This window comes from Macaca nemestrina, chromosome 2 (genome assembly GCF_043159975.1).
Source record: "Macaca nemestrina isolate mMacNem1 chromosome 2, mMacNem.hap1, whole genome shotgun sequence".
Lineage (NCBI taxonomy): Eukaryota > Metazoa > Chordata > Mammalia > Primates > Cercopithecidae > Macaca > Macaca nemestrina.
Window position 1 is genome coordinate 160213904 of NC_092126.1, and position 15621 is coordinate 160229524.

General features: G+C 41.5%; 1 long non-coding RNA gene across 3 annotated transcripts in view; it reads right to left on the reverse strand.

Annotated features, from left to right (window-relative positions):
• The window catches only part of LOC105470264 (uncharacterized), a 36265-nt gene that overhangs the window by 13679 nt on the left and 6965 nt on the right, over positions 1-15621 (reverse strand). For all 3 annotated transcript variants that reach the window (XR_011620310.1, XR_011620308.1, XR_011620309.1), the window contains exon 3: positions 659-775. This is a non-coding gene — a long non-coding RNA (uncharacterized lncRNA). The remainder of the gene's footprint in view (positions 1-658; positions 776-15621) is intronic.

Genomic DNA, 15621 nt, shown 5'->3' on the forward strand with positions numbered 1-15621 from the left:
TTTTTTTCTAAACAACAACAAAAAAAGACAGATTAGCTTCTTTAAATTGGTTGTCTAAGAAGTCAAATCATTTAGATTTTCAATAATACACCCTCTTAATGAATGCCTTATATTCATTTATTTAAAATAGAAACTCAGTTGACTAATCTCCATTTAATCCAACTTGCCCAACTTAACCACAACTCTCACTTCTTCTGTAAAATGACTAATGCCCATATACTTCTGTTCCCACTAACTGAGGTGCATATTTACTGAGAGTCAAAATGGGTTTGTTCTTAAACTTATTTATGCCAGTTGTACTTGTCATTGTAATTATACAATTTGATTAAGTATTACATAAAGCAACAGAAATCGAGTACTAAGGAGAAGAGTAGTTGTTTCTATGGAAGCTAAATTGAGACTACTGGTCATGCCCGGCAGATTGAACACCTGCATTTTCTTCTGTTTCTCCCAAAACCTTAATAAAGGAACAAAAGTCATAAACCCACAAGGGCAAAGAATGAGAGAGGAGATACATTAGAGTTGAGATGTCAGCAAAATTTTGGAATAGGCTAATTGGTAATTAATTTTAAGTTTCAACTTTTTCCATTCTGCAAGTGTCTGCAGGGGAGAAAGCCTCAAAAACAAGGTGATTCAAGCTGGGTATGGTGGTACACACCTGTAATCCTAGCTACTCGGGAGGCTGTGGTAGGAGGATCCTTGAGTCCAGGAGTTCAAGGCTTCAGTGAACTATGATCATGCCACTGTACTCCAGCCTGGGCAACAGAATGAGACCCTGTCTCAAAAAAACAAATGAAAAAGGCAAGGTAATTCCTACCACAGAATTAGCAAAAGCAGGGGAACTAGATAGCCCCCTCATCTCCTCCTCCTCTAGCCCATATGGCCATCTGACAGTCCCTCCCCGCAACCCTGGCAGGAAAGTGGATCTTTCAAAGTTGGACTGGAGAGACCATGGACTTGTGGACAACAGGCACAACTTGGCAGGTGAGAGGGAGGAAACTGAGAAAACTCAGGGATTGGGGAGAGTCTGCACACTGACCTTTGAAACTCCAGCCCTCTCCCACTGCTTGGCTGCCAGAACTCTGACTACAGGGCAAGATTGGCTACAGAATTTGCAGGGCCCAGTGCAAAATAAAAATGTAAGGCTCCTTGTTTAAAATAAAATTTTCAAGATGGCAACAGCAGAGCATTAGAACAAGCGTGAGGTCCTTCCAAGAGCAGGGCCCTGTGAGACTGCATGGGATGCTGGCCCATGAAGCCAGCCCTGCGCAGGTTACTCCTACACAGGCAAAGGATTGAAGGACTGTTCTTGGAAACTGGACAATCCAGAGAAATGACCCACATACACTGTCATGTGGGAATTTCTCAATAAAAACGTCCAATTCTCATCAAATTGTCAATGTGGGTACTTTATGCATTTAACGGTAATTATTGCACACAGAAAAATTTTTCAGAAACCATTTTGTTCTTTTTTTTTGTTGTTGTTGAGACGGAGTCTCGCTCTGTGGCCCAGGCTGGAGTTCAGTGGCACCATCTCGGCTCACTGCAAGCTCCGCCTCCCGGGTTCACGCCATTCTCCTGCCTCAGCCTCCCGAGTAGCTGGGACTACAGGCGCCCGCCACCTCGCCCGGCTAGTTTTTTGTAGTTTTTAGTAGAGACGGGGTTTCACCGTGTTAGCCAGGATGGTCTCGATCTCCTGACCTCGTGATCTGCCCGTCTCGGCCTCCCAAAGTGCTGGGATTACAGGCTTGAGACACCGCGCCCGGCCCATTTTGTTCTTTTTAATTCATATTTTACCTACTGCAAATTTTAAAACCCCGTTCTTCCTTAAACTTTTAAATTCAATTGGCAGATATGATTTGGTAGGTTTATAAAATCTACCAAAATGCAATATTAACTTTTAAGGGGACTTTTAGCATCTAGTTAATTAATTCCCTTAATCATTTTAAAATCATATTCATAAATGTAATAAATAACTGTAATCCTAGCTACTTGGAAGGCTGAGGTGGGAGGATTGCTTGAGGCCAGGAATGCAGTGAGCTATGTTTGTGCCACTGCACTCCAGCCTGGGCAACAGAGTGAGACTCTGTCTCAAAAAACAAACATGGCTGGGTACAGTGGTGCACATCTGTAATCCCAGCACTTTTGGAGGCCGAGTTGGGCAGATCACTCGAGGTCAGGAGTTCAAGACCAGCCTGGCCAACATGGGGAAACTCCGTCTCCACAAAAAATTAAAAAATTAGCCAGCTGTGGTGGTGCGTGCCTATAATCCCAGCTACTCGGGAAGCTGAGACAGGAAAATCTTTTGAACCCAGGAGGCGGAGGTTGTAGTGAGCTGATATGGCCTCACTGCATTCCAGCCTGGGTGACAGAGTGAGACCCTGTCTCAAAACAAACAAACAAACAAATGAAAATTATTACCAGCATATAATAATTTCCTTTTCATTTTAAATTCTTCAATTGGCTTATAACAAAACTTCCCAGGAAAAGCTCCTACAAATAACTTCTCAAATATAATAAGTCTTATAATAATTAAATTTATAAATACAATAGGACTTAATTTCTCTTAAATGGTCCAATACTGTTATAAATTTAGTAAGTGTTAAATCTTGAATCCCAAATCTAAGTCAGTTACACAATTTATATGTTAAATTGGAATCACAGGCTAATCTATTTCTCTAACATGCCTTTTTTTTTTTTTTTTTTTTTTGAGCAAGGTACCGTCCAGGCTGGAATACAGTGGTGCAATCATAGCTCGCTGCAGCCTCAAACTTCTGGACTCAGCCTCCCAAGTAGCTCAGGACTACAGGCATGTATTGCCATGCCTGTAATGAGAAAAACCTGGAATCACATAGAAAAACCTTCCCCCAAACTGGGAGGGAGCCGAGAGACCAAACAATGACCCAGACAAGTCCAGTTGAGCAAGTAGATGAGTTTGTTAGGACTTAACATAGCAGGTACTCCCGGACAGCAGCAGGACAGCTTTAGAGACCCATGCTGCCTCCCATCCCTATGCTGCTTTTAAACTAATTTTCTGGCTCTTTGCCTACTATATGTGTTATGGGACTTTTTTCCCAGGTAGGTTCTCAGATACTCTCTGGAATGTTTGGGTTCTCAGGGACACCTGCTCCTTGACAGGACAGAGTAAGACCCCATCTTTAAAAAAAGAATAAAAAGAAGTACCTAAAATAAGGATTTTAACTAACATTTAATACCATATGTTTACTTTGTAACTTTCCTAAATTCTAAATTTTATAAAGTTAAAGAAAGTTGTGGGCCGGGCGCGGTGGCTCAAGCCTGTAATCCCAGCACTTTGGGAGGCCGAGACGGGCGGATCATGAGGTCAGGAGATCGAGACCATCCTGGATAACCCAGTGAAACCCCGTCTCTACTAAAAAATACAAAAAAAAATTAGCCGGGCGAGGTGGCGGGCGCCTGTAGTCCCAGCTACGCGGGAGGCTGAGGCAGGAGAATGGCGTGAACCCGGGAGGCAGAGCTTGCAGTGAGCTGAGATCCGGCCACTGTACTCCAGCCTGGGCGACAGAGCCAGACTCCGTCTCAAAAAAAAAAAAAAAAAAAAAAAAAAAAAGACAGTTGTTCATTTGAAGAAATATTACCTTTCCACTTAGGGGAACATCATCTTCTCAGCTGGCTGAGTTTACTCTGACCAAAGACTTCAGCTGAGCATGAGACTTGGAATTATAAGACACCCTGGAAACATTTCTTGTGACTGATTGCCAAGCTAAGTTCCTTTCTGTAGTCACTACATTTTGGACTCTAAAATCCAGTCCTTGAGTTTCAGTCCTAAATGTTCCTTTGTTCCTGGAGTTTGCAACCCCAAATAAAATTGTAGCTAGGAAAGGCACAGTAATCCCAGCACTGAGAGACCAAGGTGGGTGAATCGTTTGAACCCAGCAGTTCGAGACCAGCCTGGGTAACATGGTGAAACCCTGCTTCTACCAAAAATACAAAAAAATCTGCTGCATGTGGTGGTGTGTGCCTGTAGTCTCAGTTACTCAGGAAGCTAAGGTGGGTGAATTATCTGAGCCCAGAAGGTTGACGCTGCAGTGAGACATGATCGTACCACTGCATCCAGCCTGAGTGACAGAGGGAAAACCTGTCTCAAAAAAAAGATTGTAGGTAACATCTTTCATCACTACTTGGTTTTACATTTCTTCAGTTCTCCTTGGATATGTAATGTTTTCCAACTACCCGTAAAGATACGGTCATTTCATTGGATCCTCAGGATTCTTTTTTTTTTTTTTTTTTTTTTGAGACGGAGTCTTGCTCTGTCGCCCAGGCTGGAGTGCAGTGGCCGGATCTCGGCTCACTGCAAGCTCCGCCTCCCGGGTTTACGTCATTCTCCTGCCTCAGCCTCCGGGTAGCTGGGACTACAGGCGCCCACCACTGTGCCCGGCTAGTTTTTTGTATTTTTTTTAGTAGAGACGGGGTTTCACCGTGTTAGCCAGGATGGTCTCGATCTCCTGACCTCGTGATCCGCCCGTCTCGGCCTCCCAAAGTGCTGGGATTACAGGCTTGAGCCACCGCGCCCGGCCCAGGATTCCTATTTAAGTCTCTGTGTTAGTCAGGGTTCTCTAGAGGGACAGGACTAATAGGATAAATGTGTATATGAAAGGGAGTTTATTATGGCTCACAAAATCACAAGGTGAAGTCTCACAATAGGCCGTCTGCAAGCTGAGGAGCAAGGAAGCCAGTCCAAGTCCCCAAACCTCAAAAGCAGGGAAGTTGACAGTGCAGCCTTCAGTCTGTGGCCAAAGGCCCAAGAGCCCCTGGCAAACCCCTGGTGTAAGTCCAAGAGTACAAAAGCTGAAGACCTTGGAGTCTGATGTTCGAGGGCAGGAAGCATCCAGTATGGGAGAAAGATGGAGGCCAGAAGACTAAGCCAGTCTAGTCCTTCCACTTTCCTCCTCCTGCCTTTTTTTTTTTTTTTTTTTTTTTTTTTGAGACAGAGTCTCCCTCTGTCGCCCAGGCTGGAGTGCAGTGGCCGGATCTCGGCTCACTGCAAGCTCCGCCTCCTGGGTTCACGCCATTCTCCTGCCTCAGCCTCCTGAGTAGCTGGGACTACAGGCGCCCGCCACCTCGCCCGGCTAGTTTTTTGTATTTTTTAGTAGAGATGGGGTTTCACCGTGTTAGCCAGGATGGTCTCGATCTCCTGACCTCGTGATCCACCCATCTCGGCCTCCCAAAGTGCTGGGATTACAGGCTTGAGCCACCGCGCCCGGCTTCCTCCTCCTGCTTTTATCCTAGCCACCCTGACAGCTGATTAGATGGTGCTGGCAGCTGATTGAGGGTGGGTCTGCCTCTCCCAGTCCACTGACTCAAATGTTAATCTCCTTTGGCAACACCCTCACAGACACACTCAGGAACAATACTTTGCATCCTTCAATCCAATCAAGTTGACACTCAATATTAACCATCACAGTCTGTTAAAACCTTTTTGGAGTTGGTAGAATCCCAAAATGTTTTCATGTCCTTCTTTATGGTAGGGTCACACCCCTATGGACATTAAATGACATCCAACTGAATTCTGCATTATCATGGATTTGTCAGATAGTGCTAAGATCATTCTAATGACTCTGAGCATTCTACAGCAAGGCCCACAGTAAACAGGCCCCAGCTAGTCACAGAGTTTCAGTTCTTAGTGCTTCACTCTTAACTACAGGCAAACAAGTAAATACCATCAGATATTTGAGGAAATTTTTCTAACACAAAAGACAAAGAAGACAACAAACATTAAAAAGAACTTGGAAGAAATAGAGATCATATAGGGAGGAGAGGAAAACAATAATTAATATCCTCAAAGAAATTTAAGAAAATATTATACCCAAAACCAAACAGGATGCTATACACAAAAAATAAAAATGAAAAAAATTAAAGAAGCATTCAAAGAATTAGGTTGGAAGACATATTATAGAAATCTCCCAGGAAGAAATTCAAAAAGAGGCCAGACACAGTAGCTGACACCTGTAATCCCAGCACTTTGGGAGGCCGAGGCAGGCGAATTAATTGAGCCCAAGATTTCAAGACCAGCGTGGGCAACATAGTGAAACCCCATCTCTATAAAAAAAATTTTAAAAATTAGCCAGGTGTGGTGGCGTGTGCCTGTAGTTCCAACAACCTGGGAGGTCGAGGTTGCAGTGAACTGTGGTCGTACCACTGCACTCCAGCCTGGGTGACACAATAAGACCCTGTCTCAGAAAAAAAGGAAGAGGAGGAGGAGGAGGAAGATTAGCAGGGGGAGGAGGAGGAGGGGAAAGAGGAAGAAGAAAGAAGAAAAAGGAAGAGGAAGAAGAAGAGGAAGAGGAAGAGGAAGAAGAAGAAGAAGAAGAAGAAGAAGAAGAAGAAGAAGAAGAAGAAGAAGAAGAAGAAGAAGAAGAAGAAGAAGAAGAAGAAGAAGAAGAAAGAAGAAGGGGAAGGAGGAGGAGGAGTGGGGGGGAGGAGAAGAAAAACAAGAAGACAACAATGAACAACAGGAGAGAAAAGATAAGAGAATCAGAAGAGGTCCAATGTGCAAACAACAGGACACTAGAGAGAAAAGAGAAAATGGAGCAGAAGTAGAAGTCAATATCCTACCTGACAAAATACTAATTTTCTAGATCAGTGGTTCTCAAATTGTGGTTTGGAACTCCAAGACCATTTCAGGGGGAACATGAAGTCAATACTATTTTAATAATAATGCTAACTTGTTATTTGTCTTTTTCACCCTCTTTCACCAACAAATGTAGAAGAGAGTTTTCCAGAGTCTACCCGATGTGTAACGATGTGATCATTCTGAAGGTTTATATTTTCTTGTGATCTTAAATTTTCTTAGTTCTAATTTCTAACATGGTAAATAATACATAGTTAAAAGCCACATTAGGAAAAGTTCTTTAGGATCCTTAATAACTTTTAACAGTTTGAGAACCACTGTTCTAGGTGATCATTTAATCTAAATATAGCTAAGCATGTTTGTTTGAAGCTCCTATACAACACCCAAACTGCAACCTATATTACTATTGTCTCCTCTTCATTTTCTCTGAGCTTCCCACTAAAAATTCCACTCATACAAAAACATCATAGAATTTACTGACTTTGTAAGGGATGTGGATAAAGGAGTTTATATCAAACAGCATTTCACTTCAAACCCCCGCAAGACCTGCCTCTTCTGCCAAGTTTCCGTTTTTACTTTTCCCCCATGCTCTCTCTGGTTTTGTCTGGTGCAGAGGAGTACAGTGGCCCACTCAAGGCTCACTGCAGCCTCGACCTCCTGGGCTCAAGCGATCCTCCTACCTCAGTCCCCTGAGTGGCTGGTACTACAGGCGCCCACCACCACACCTGGCAAATTTTCATATTTTTTGTAAAGATGGGGTTTCACCATGTTGCCCAGGCTAGTCTTGAATTCTGGGGCTCAAGCAGCCCACCCATCTCAGCCTCCCAAAGTGCTGAGACTACAAGTGTGAGCCACCTCGCCTGGCCTCCATCCTCTCTCTTAGTATTGTTGTTTTCCTCTTACCCTTTTCTCTTCCCTCCTATAGGGAAGTTTAAGTTTATCCAAGATTTAGCTAAACTAGCAAAAAACAAAACAAAACAAAACAAAACAAAAACCCCATATTATTGATATCTACCCTTAATAGAAGACAGAAAGAAAAAGTGGAATTATAGTTTCAGATACAAAGAAAAAATTTAAGGCCAGGTGCAGTGGCTCACACCTGTAGTCCCAGGATTTTGGGAGGCCAAGGCAGGAGGATCACTTGAGCCCAGGAGTTCAAGACCAGCTGGGCAACATACGGAGACTCTGTCTCTACAAAAAGTTTAAAAATTAGCCAGATGTGATGGTATGCACCTGTAGTTCCAGCTACTCAGGAGGCTGAGGCAGAAGGATTGCTTTAGCCTGGGAGTTCAAGGCTGCAGTGAGCTATGATTGCACCACTGTACTCCAGCCTGGGCAACAGAGTGAGATCCGGTCAAAGAAAGAAAGAAAGAAAGAAAGAGAGAAAGAGAGAGAGAGAAAGAAGGAAAGAAAGAAAGGAAGGGAAAGAGAGAAGTTTAATCACAAAAACTGCTACATTCATTGGAGAAAAAACAAAACACATATAAACAGAAAGAACATTTTAAAACAAATGATGCTATCTCTCAGCCAAACATAAACGTTATTAATATATTGGTATACGCCCTTCCAGATTTTTTTCTCCATAGACAAATACTATACCTAATTGTTAAAAAATGGGATCTTACTACATGCCATGTATAATTCACTTTTTTACTTAGCATATTCTAAACAATGTCCATGTCAAATACATCTATGCAATATTATTTTCCCAAACTTAAAACTTTTTCAAAACCGGGCGTGGTGGCTCATGCCTATAATCCTAGCACTTTGAGAGGCTGAGGCTTGAGCCCAGGAGTTCAAGGCTGCAGTGAGCTGTGATCATGCCACTGTACTCTAACCTGGGCAACAGAGAAAGATCCTGTCTCTAAAAAATAGGAAATAAAAAATAAAAATCTTTTCAAACTGAGAAAAAAAATTGACAGTTTCAGAAACAATCTTCTGCCCTTCACATACAATCAATGTTAGAAGAAGATTCACCCTGAACATCTCACTTTTCTGCATGGCTCAAGTCCTCTGATCAAAGGCAATTGCAAACAATTCAAGAATACTTATATAAGGAGACATCTCAGGATAGTAAAGTGTAGACATGTTTCCCTCCCTGGAGATGGACCAGGATAGTAAAGATAAAAAACTCTTCTTCCTCCCTTCCTGGAGAAGATTTGCTTACATTCCAGAGTAAACTAAGGTTTCTCCCTCCCTGGAGGGGAAGATGGGCACGTCTCTGGCAGTTATATATAAGATCAGTGTTTCCTAATTTTTACAGGGTTCCTCTCCTGTTATGCACCCCACTGCATGTGCAGGTACCATCTCGCTCTCAGGATGACCCTTGGAAACCAACATGGGATGTTGCTTTGGCTGCTGCTTTTGCTATGAATGATTAATTGTTTTTGTTTTTGACTCAGAAGCCTCATTTAAAAGTAAGTTTCTGCAAAATCATTTTTAATGGCTGAATATACTATTTTAAGCTTCCATCATAATTTAGTCAGTCTATACTGCTGGACATTTAGATTGTTTCCAACAGTTTGGAAATATTCATATTGTAAATAGCATTGTGATGAGCTTTTATAACTAAATATTTTTTCACATCCTAAATTCTTTCTTTAGGATAAATTCCAATGGCTAGGTGCAGTGGCGTGTGCCTGTAGTCCCAGTTATCAGCAGGCTGAGGTGAGAGAATCACTTGAGCCCAGGAGTTTGAAGCCAGCCTGGGCAATAAAGCAAGATCCTATCTCTAAAACAGATAAAAATAAAAAAGTTCCAAGAAGTGTAATTGTTGGGTCAAAGGACACACATAATTTTAAAGTTTTGGTATGAATTTATGTATTTCCAAGCTCTCTTCCAGAAAGTTTATCAATCTATACTTTCAATAGCAAAGTGTAAGAACACAACTGTTCTTATACCTCTGCCAACAGTGTTACTGACATTTTGAATAAGGAAGAAGGAGGAGGAGGAGAAAGGAGGAGGAGGAGGAGGAGGAGAAGGAGAAGACATCTATCTCATTGTTTTAATCAGCATTTATTCATAAATGTGATCCGACTTCATTAGTGTGTTCATTAACTATTTGTAGGGAGACTATAGCCTGCAGCTGATCATAGAAAGTCATCAAATACCAAGGCAACTATCACACAGCCTCTCACATGTTTCTCTTCTCTCTCCACATCTGCTGAGGGCTCAGTTCTTCCAAGTTCAGATTCTCAAAGAGACGAATCTGATATAGCCATTTCATATTAGATTGTATCACCAGCCAGTCTAAGTGACCGCTAACTGGAAGTATAGGGTGGAATTTAGAGTCTGAATCCTATCACCTGTCCCTCTTTTCCTCCAGGGTTTTTCATGATAGAAAAACTAGATCACCAGCCAAACAATAATCCAAATGTCAGCTGTCTTTTTTTTTTTTTTTTTTTTTTTTTTTTTGAGATGGGATCTTGCTCTGTTGCCTGCCCAAGTTGGAGTGCTGTGGTGCTACCACCACCTATTGCAACTTCAATCTCCCCAGCTCAAGCCATCCTCCTGCCTCAGCCTCTCAAGTAGCTGTGACTATAGACATGCACCACTACATTCAGCTAATATTTTTATGTTTTGTAGAGACAAAGTCTTACTATGTTGCCCAGGCTGGCCTCGAACTTCTGAGCTCATGTGATCCTCCCACCTCGGCTTCCCAAAGTGTTGGGATTACACCGTGCCCGGCCCAAATGTCAGTTGTCTTCATGGTTTGTCATGCACCCAAAAACATACCCTTGAAAAGTTTTCTGATGCTGGCCAGTTTGGGGATGGCAGCAGGGTCACGCCTCACTTTCCTGAATTGAAGATAGCTTCCTGGCCTGGCAGGACTGATCAAAATTCCACCCCAGTTCCCACTGCCAATCACAGGCAGAAAAACTAGAAAAGAGAAAGACTGGTGCACTGCAAAGCAGAAGGAAGAGAAAGCCTGGCTGCCTTTCAGTTTAGTGACTATGCAGAATCCCTTGTCTCCAAGTAAAAGCGTGCCCCTGTGAATTTCACAGATCTTAATTGATCCTATTAATCTTTTCTCCTCCCTGTGAATAGGCAGAGGCCAGATATGTTTATTTCTAATATTCCCTGTGATAGAAGTTTTTCATTTTTGGCCTCCCAGTATCTAAACACACTTCCTATTTGGAAAAAATTCCAATAAAGAAGCTTAAGTGTGGACAAATAGCCCCTTTCCCAGATCCCTTGTCTCTAGAATTTGGGCACGGGACCTTCCAATCAGACACTCCTACCTAAGACCTTGATTCTGGAATAACAGAAAGAAGCAAATGGCACTTAGAATCTTTCCAGAGGTGGAAGAGGAAGCAATAAGGGTACTGTCCAATGTCCAGTGGTGGCTGTGCCAATGACAGACGCAGTTGGATACTAACCAGATGCTTCCTGTGTATTGATTTGGTCTCTATTTCTGGCTGCTTAATTTCCCATGGCTCCTTTCCAAGTGCCAAGCCTCATTATTCAGCTTTTCCATCAATTTTGTGAGCTATTCAATGTCCTTTCAATAAATTCATTTTCTCTCTAACTAACCAGAGTTAGTCTCCGTTATTTAGGAACCTGGAAATTTGGTTAGTACATACGTCTTTTCGTGCCTTTTCTATGAAGACAAAAAGATAAGAAACAGGAGTGTCCACCTTCAGTTCAGAAGTATCCACTATCCTGACTTTTGTGATAAACATTTCACGGTTTTGCTTTATAGTCTTAGCATCTATGTATGTAGTCAGGGGAATGAGAATAATATGGTAGAAAATATGGCCCCTGTCTGTCAACAGGGCTTCCCTGAAAGAGATGGCAGTGACTCCAGTCTCTAACATTCTTATTATGTCCAGATTAACTATACGATAGCTTCCTGGATGACAATCCTGGTGCAAACCATCCTATTTCCTACTATCAGGATTCCTCTTTGCTTTTAATTTATTATAAAATGCTTATGCATATTTAACATGAGATGTATCTTACATATAAAGTATATGTAAGTTATGAGCATAAAAATGAAATGAACACTCATGAATCCACACCTAACTTAAGAACATCACCAACAATGGTGAAGCTACCTGTGCACTTTTCCTAGATGTCATACCTCTGCCTCTCCTTGTGCTGGTCATTCCTTTGTTTAAAACAATTATGAAATATAACTGACATAAACATAAATATACATGTTGATGAATCATCACGAAAGGAAAACCTATGGAACCACACCCATGTGAGGAAATAAAACATTTCCTACTCCCAGAACCCCTCCTCATGCCCTCTCCCAGTCCCTGCTATTTGTCCCCTCTTGGTCATAAAATCCTCTCTCTCCATCAGAGATATCCACTATCCTGACTTTTGTGATAATAATTTTCTTGGCTTTTCTCTACAGTTTTACCACCTCTGTCTGTATCCCTAAACAACATCATTTCATTTGGCCTCATTTTGAACTTCAGATGAATGGATCATACTGTATATATTCTTTTGTGCCTTACTTCTGTCATTCAATATTTTGTTTATGAGATTCATCCATGTTGCTGAGTAGAACTGCAGTTTGTTCATTTGCATTGCTGTAAAGTATCCCATCATAGGAATGTACCATGATGTATTTACTTATTATTTTATTTATTTATTTTTTTTTGAGACGGAGTCTTGCTCTGTCGCCCAGGCTGGAGTGCAGTGGCTGGATCTCGGCTCACTGCAAGCTCCGCCTCCCGGGTTCACGCCATTCTCCTGCTTCAGCCTCCCGAGTAGCTGGGACTACAGGCGCCCGCCACCTCGCCCGGCTAGTTTTTTGTACTTTTTAGTAGAGACGGGGTTTCACCGTGTTAGCCACGATGGTCTCGATCTCCTGACCTCGTGATCCGCCCGTCTCGGCCTCCCAAAGTGCTGGGATTACAGGCTTGAGCCACCGCGCCCGGCCGTATTTACTTATTTTACTGTGGATAGACGTTGTGTTGTATTCAGTGTGGGGTATGATGAACAATGCTGCTTTGAATATCCAGATGGATGTATCCTAGGAGATCTTTAAGGTCATCGACCTGGCAGTTGAATAACCATCACAGGATATATGTGTCTTCAACTTTACTAGATAATGGCAAATTGTTTCCCAAACTGAATGCATCAATTAACCAACAGCAGTCTGCAGAGTTTCTGCCGCATCACACCCTTGCTAACAATTGGTGTTATCAAACTGTTGAATTTTAGCCCATCTAGAGGATAATTAATGGTATCTCACTGTGGTTATACTTGCATTTCCCTAATTAATAATGAGACTGAGCATATTTGTGTATGTTTATTGACCATTTATATTTTCTTCTGTTAAAGTCTTTGCTCATTTTTTTCCAATATGATTGTCTACTATTGATTTGAAAGAGTTTTCATATATCCTGGAGGCTAATTCTTTATCAATTACACATGTGGCAAATATCTTCTACTCTCTACCTTGCTTTTTTGCTTATTTCATGCTATCTTTTGGCAAACAAAAGTTCTTTATTTTAATATAGTCAAATGTACGAATCTTCTCATTTATGGTGATATTGATAGTTTTAAAACTCTACACCTTTGAGGTCATATTCTTAGGTATTAATTTCTATTTCTTAAAAAATTAGATATGGGAGTTTTCACTATGTTGCAAATGCCAACACCCGTTCTGCGAATGAGAAGCTAAACCTGGAGCCATGGCAACTTGAGGAAGCTGAACCTCCAGGATCCTTGAAGGGCACACTAAAGATGCCTTCTGGCTTTTAGCAGAGGTATATAAAAGTCCTTCTGAAGGAAAGCATCCCAATGTAGGTCCTTGGAATTTCCGTTGATTTAAATTCAATAAAATAAACTTACAATAAAAAATTACAGGGAGATAAGCCACCATGAGTCAGTGAAAAACAACAACGACAACAACAAAATGATTTAGTCCCCCAGAAACTTCAAATATTGGAATTATCATATAGGGAAAATAAAATAAGTCTGTATAAAATATTTAAGAAAACAAAAGATGAAATACAAAACATAATTTATGTCCACATAAAAACCTGCACATGAATGTTCATAGGAACTTTATTCGTAAGTGCCAAAATTTAGAAGCAACCAAGATGTCCTTCAATTGGTGAATAGGTTAAAAAAAAAAAAGAAGGTATATCCAGACAATGGGATATTATTCAGTGATTGAAAGAAGTAAGCTATCAAGCCATGAAAGACACAGACAAACCTTAAGTGCATGTTGCTAAGTGAAAAAAAAAAAAAGAAAAACAACGGAAAGGCAACATCCTGTGTAATTCCAACTATATGGCATTCTGGAAAAAGCAACACTGTAGAGACAATAAAAAATCAATGGTAACTATGGGTGTGGGAGGAGGCTGGTTTGGGATGAATGGGTAAAGCACAAATTTTTAGGGCAGTGAAACTATTATGTACAACATGCCATGACAGATACATGGTATTATATATTCATAAAAACTCGTATAGGCAAGGAACAAGGGATTATTAAAAATGACCAGGCAGATTTGAAAGGTTTGTGTATTGTTTAGGAAGATAATAAAGATACTGATTAATATTAGACTTTAATGAGTTAATGATCCATGCTGTAATTTCTATGGTAACCAATAAAAGAAGAGAAGCAAGATGTACAAATTCCAGTGAGTAGAAGGGGAAGAATTAGTGATTATAAATGCAAAAAAGGAGTGATATGGTTTAGCTCTGTGTCTCTACCCAAATCTCATCTCAAATTGTAATCATCACTTGTTGAGGGAGGGACTGGTGGGAGGTGATTGGACCATGGGGATGGTTTCCCTCATGCTGTTCCAGTGATAGTGAGTTCTCACAAGGTCTGATGTTTATGTGTGTGTGGCAGTTCCCTCTTTACTCTCTCTCTCTCCTGCTGCCTTGTGGAGAAGGTGCTTGCTTCTCCTTCACTGTCCACCACTGTATTTGTCCCTTCTCACACAGCTATGAAGAAATATCTGAGACTAGGTAATTTATAAAGGAAAGAGGTTTAATGGACACAGTTCTGCATGGCTGGGGAGGCCTCAGGAAACTTACAATCATGTTGGAAAGGGAAGCCAACATACCTTCTTCACATGGCAGTAGGAGAGAGAAATGCAAGCAGGGGACGTGCCAGATGCTTATGAAACCATCAGAGCTTGTGAGTTTTACTCACTATCACAAGAATAGCATAGAGGTAACCACATCCACGATTCAATTACCTCCCACTGGGTCCCTCCCACAACACATGGGGATTATGGGAACTACAATTCAAGATGAGATGTGGGTGGAAACACAGCCTAATTGTATCAGCCATGATTGTAAATTTCCTGAGGCCTCCCAAGCAATGCAGAACTGTGAGTCAATTAAACATCTTTTCTTTATAAATTACCCAGTCTCAGGTAGTTCTTTATAGAGGTGTGAAACTGGACTAATACAGAAGATTGGTACTGGGAGTGGGGCACTGCTATAAAGATACCTGAATATGTTGAAGCAAGTGTGGAACTGGGAAACAAGTAGAGGTCACAACAGTTTGGAGGGCTCAGAAGAAGACACGAAGATATGGGGAAGTTTGGAACTTCCTGAAGAATTGTTAAATGATTTTGACCAAAATGCTGATAGTGACATGGACAATAAAGTCCAGGCTGAAGTGGTCTTAGGTGGAGATGAAGAACTTATTGGGAACTGGAGGAAAGGTCACTCTTGCTATGTATGCTTTAGCAAAGAGACTGACAGCATTTTGCCCCTGCCCTAGAGATCTGTGGAACTTTAAGCTTGAGACAGATGATTTAGGGTATCTGGCAAAGAAATTTCTAAGCACCAAAGCATTCAAGATGTCACACGGCTTTTTCTGAAAGCAAACAGTCATATGCGTTCACAAGGAGATGATCTAAAATTAGAACTTATGTTTAAAAGGGAAGCAGAGCATAAAAGTTTGGAAAATTTGCAGCCTGACAATGCAGTAGAAAACAAAGACCCATTTTCCAGGGAGAAATTTGAGCCAGCTGCAGGAATTTGCATAAGTAACAAGGAGATGAATGTTAATAGCTGAGACAATG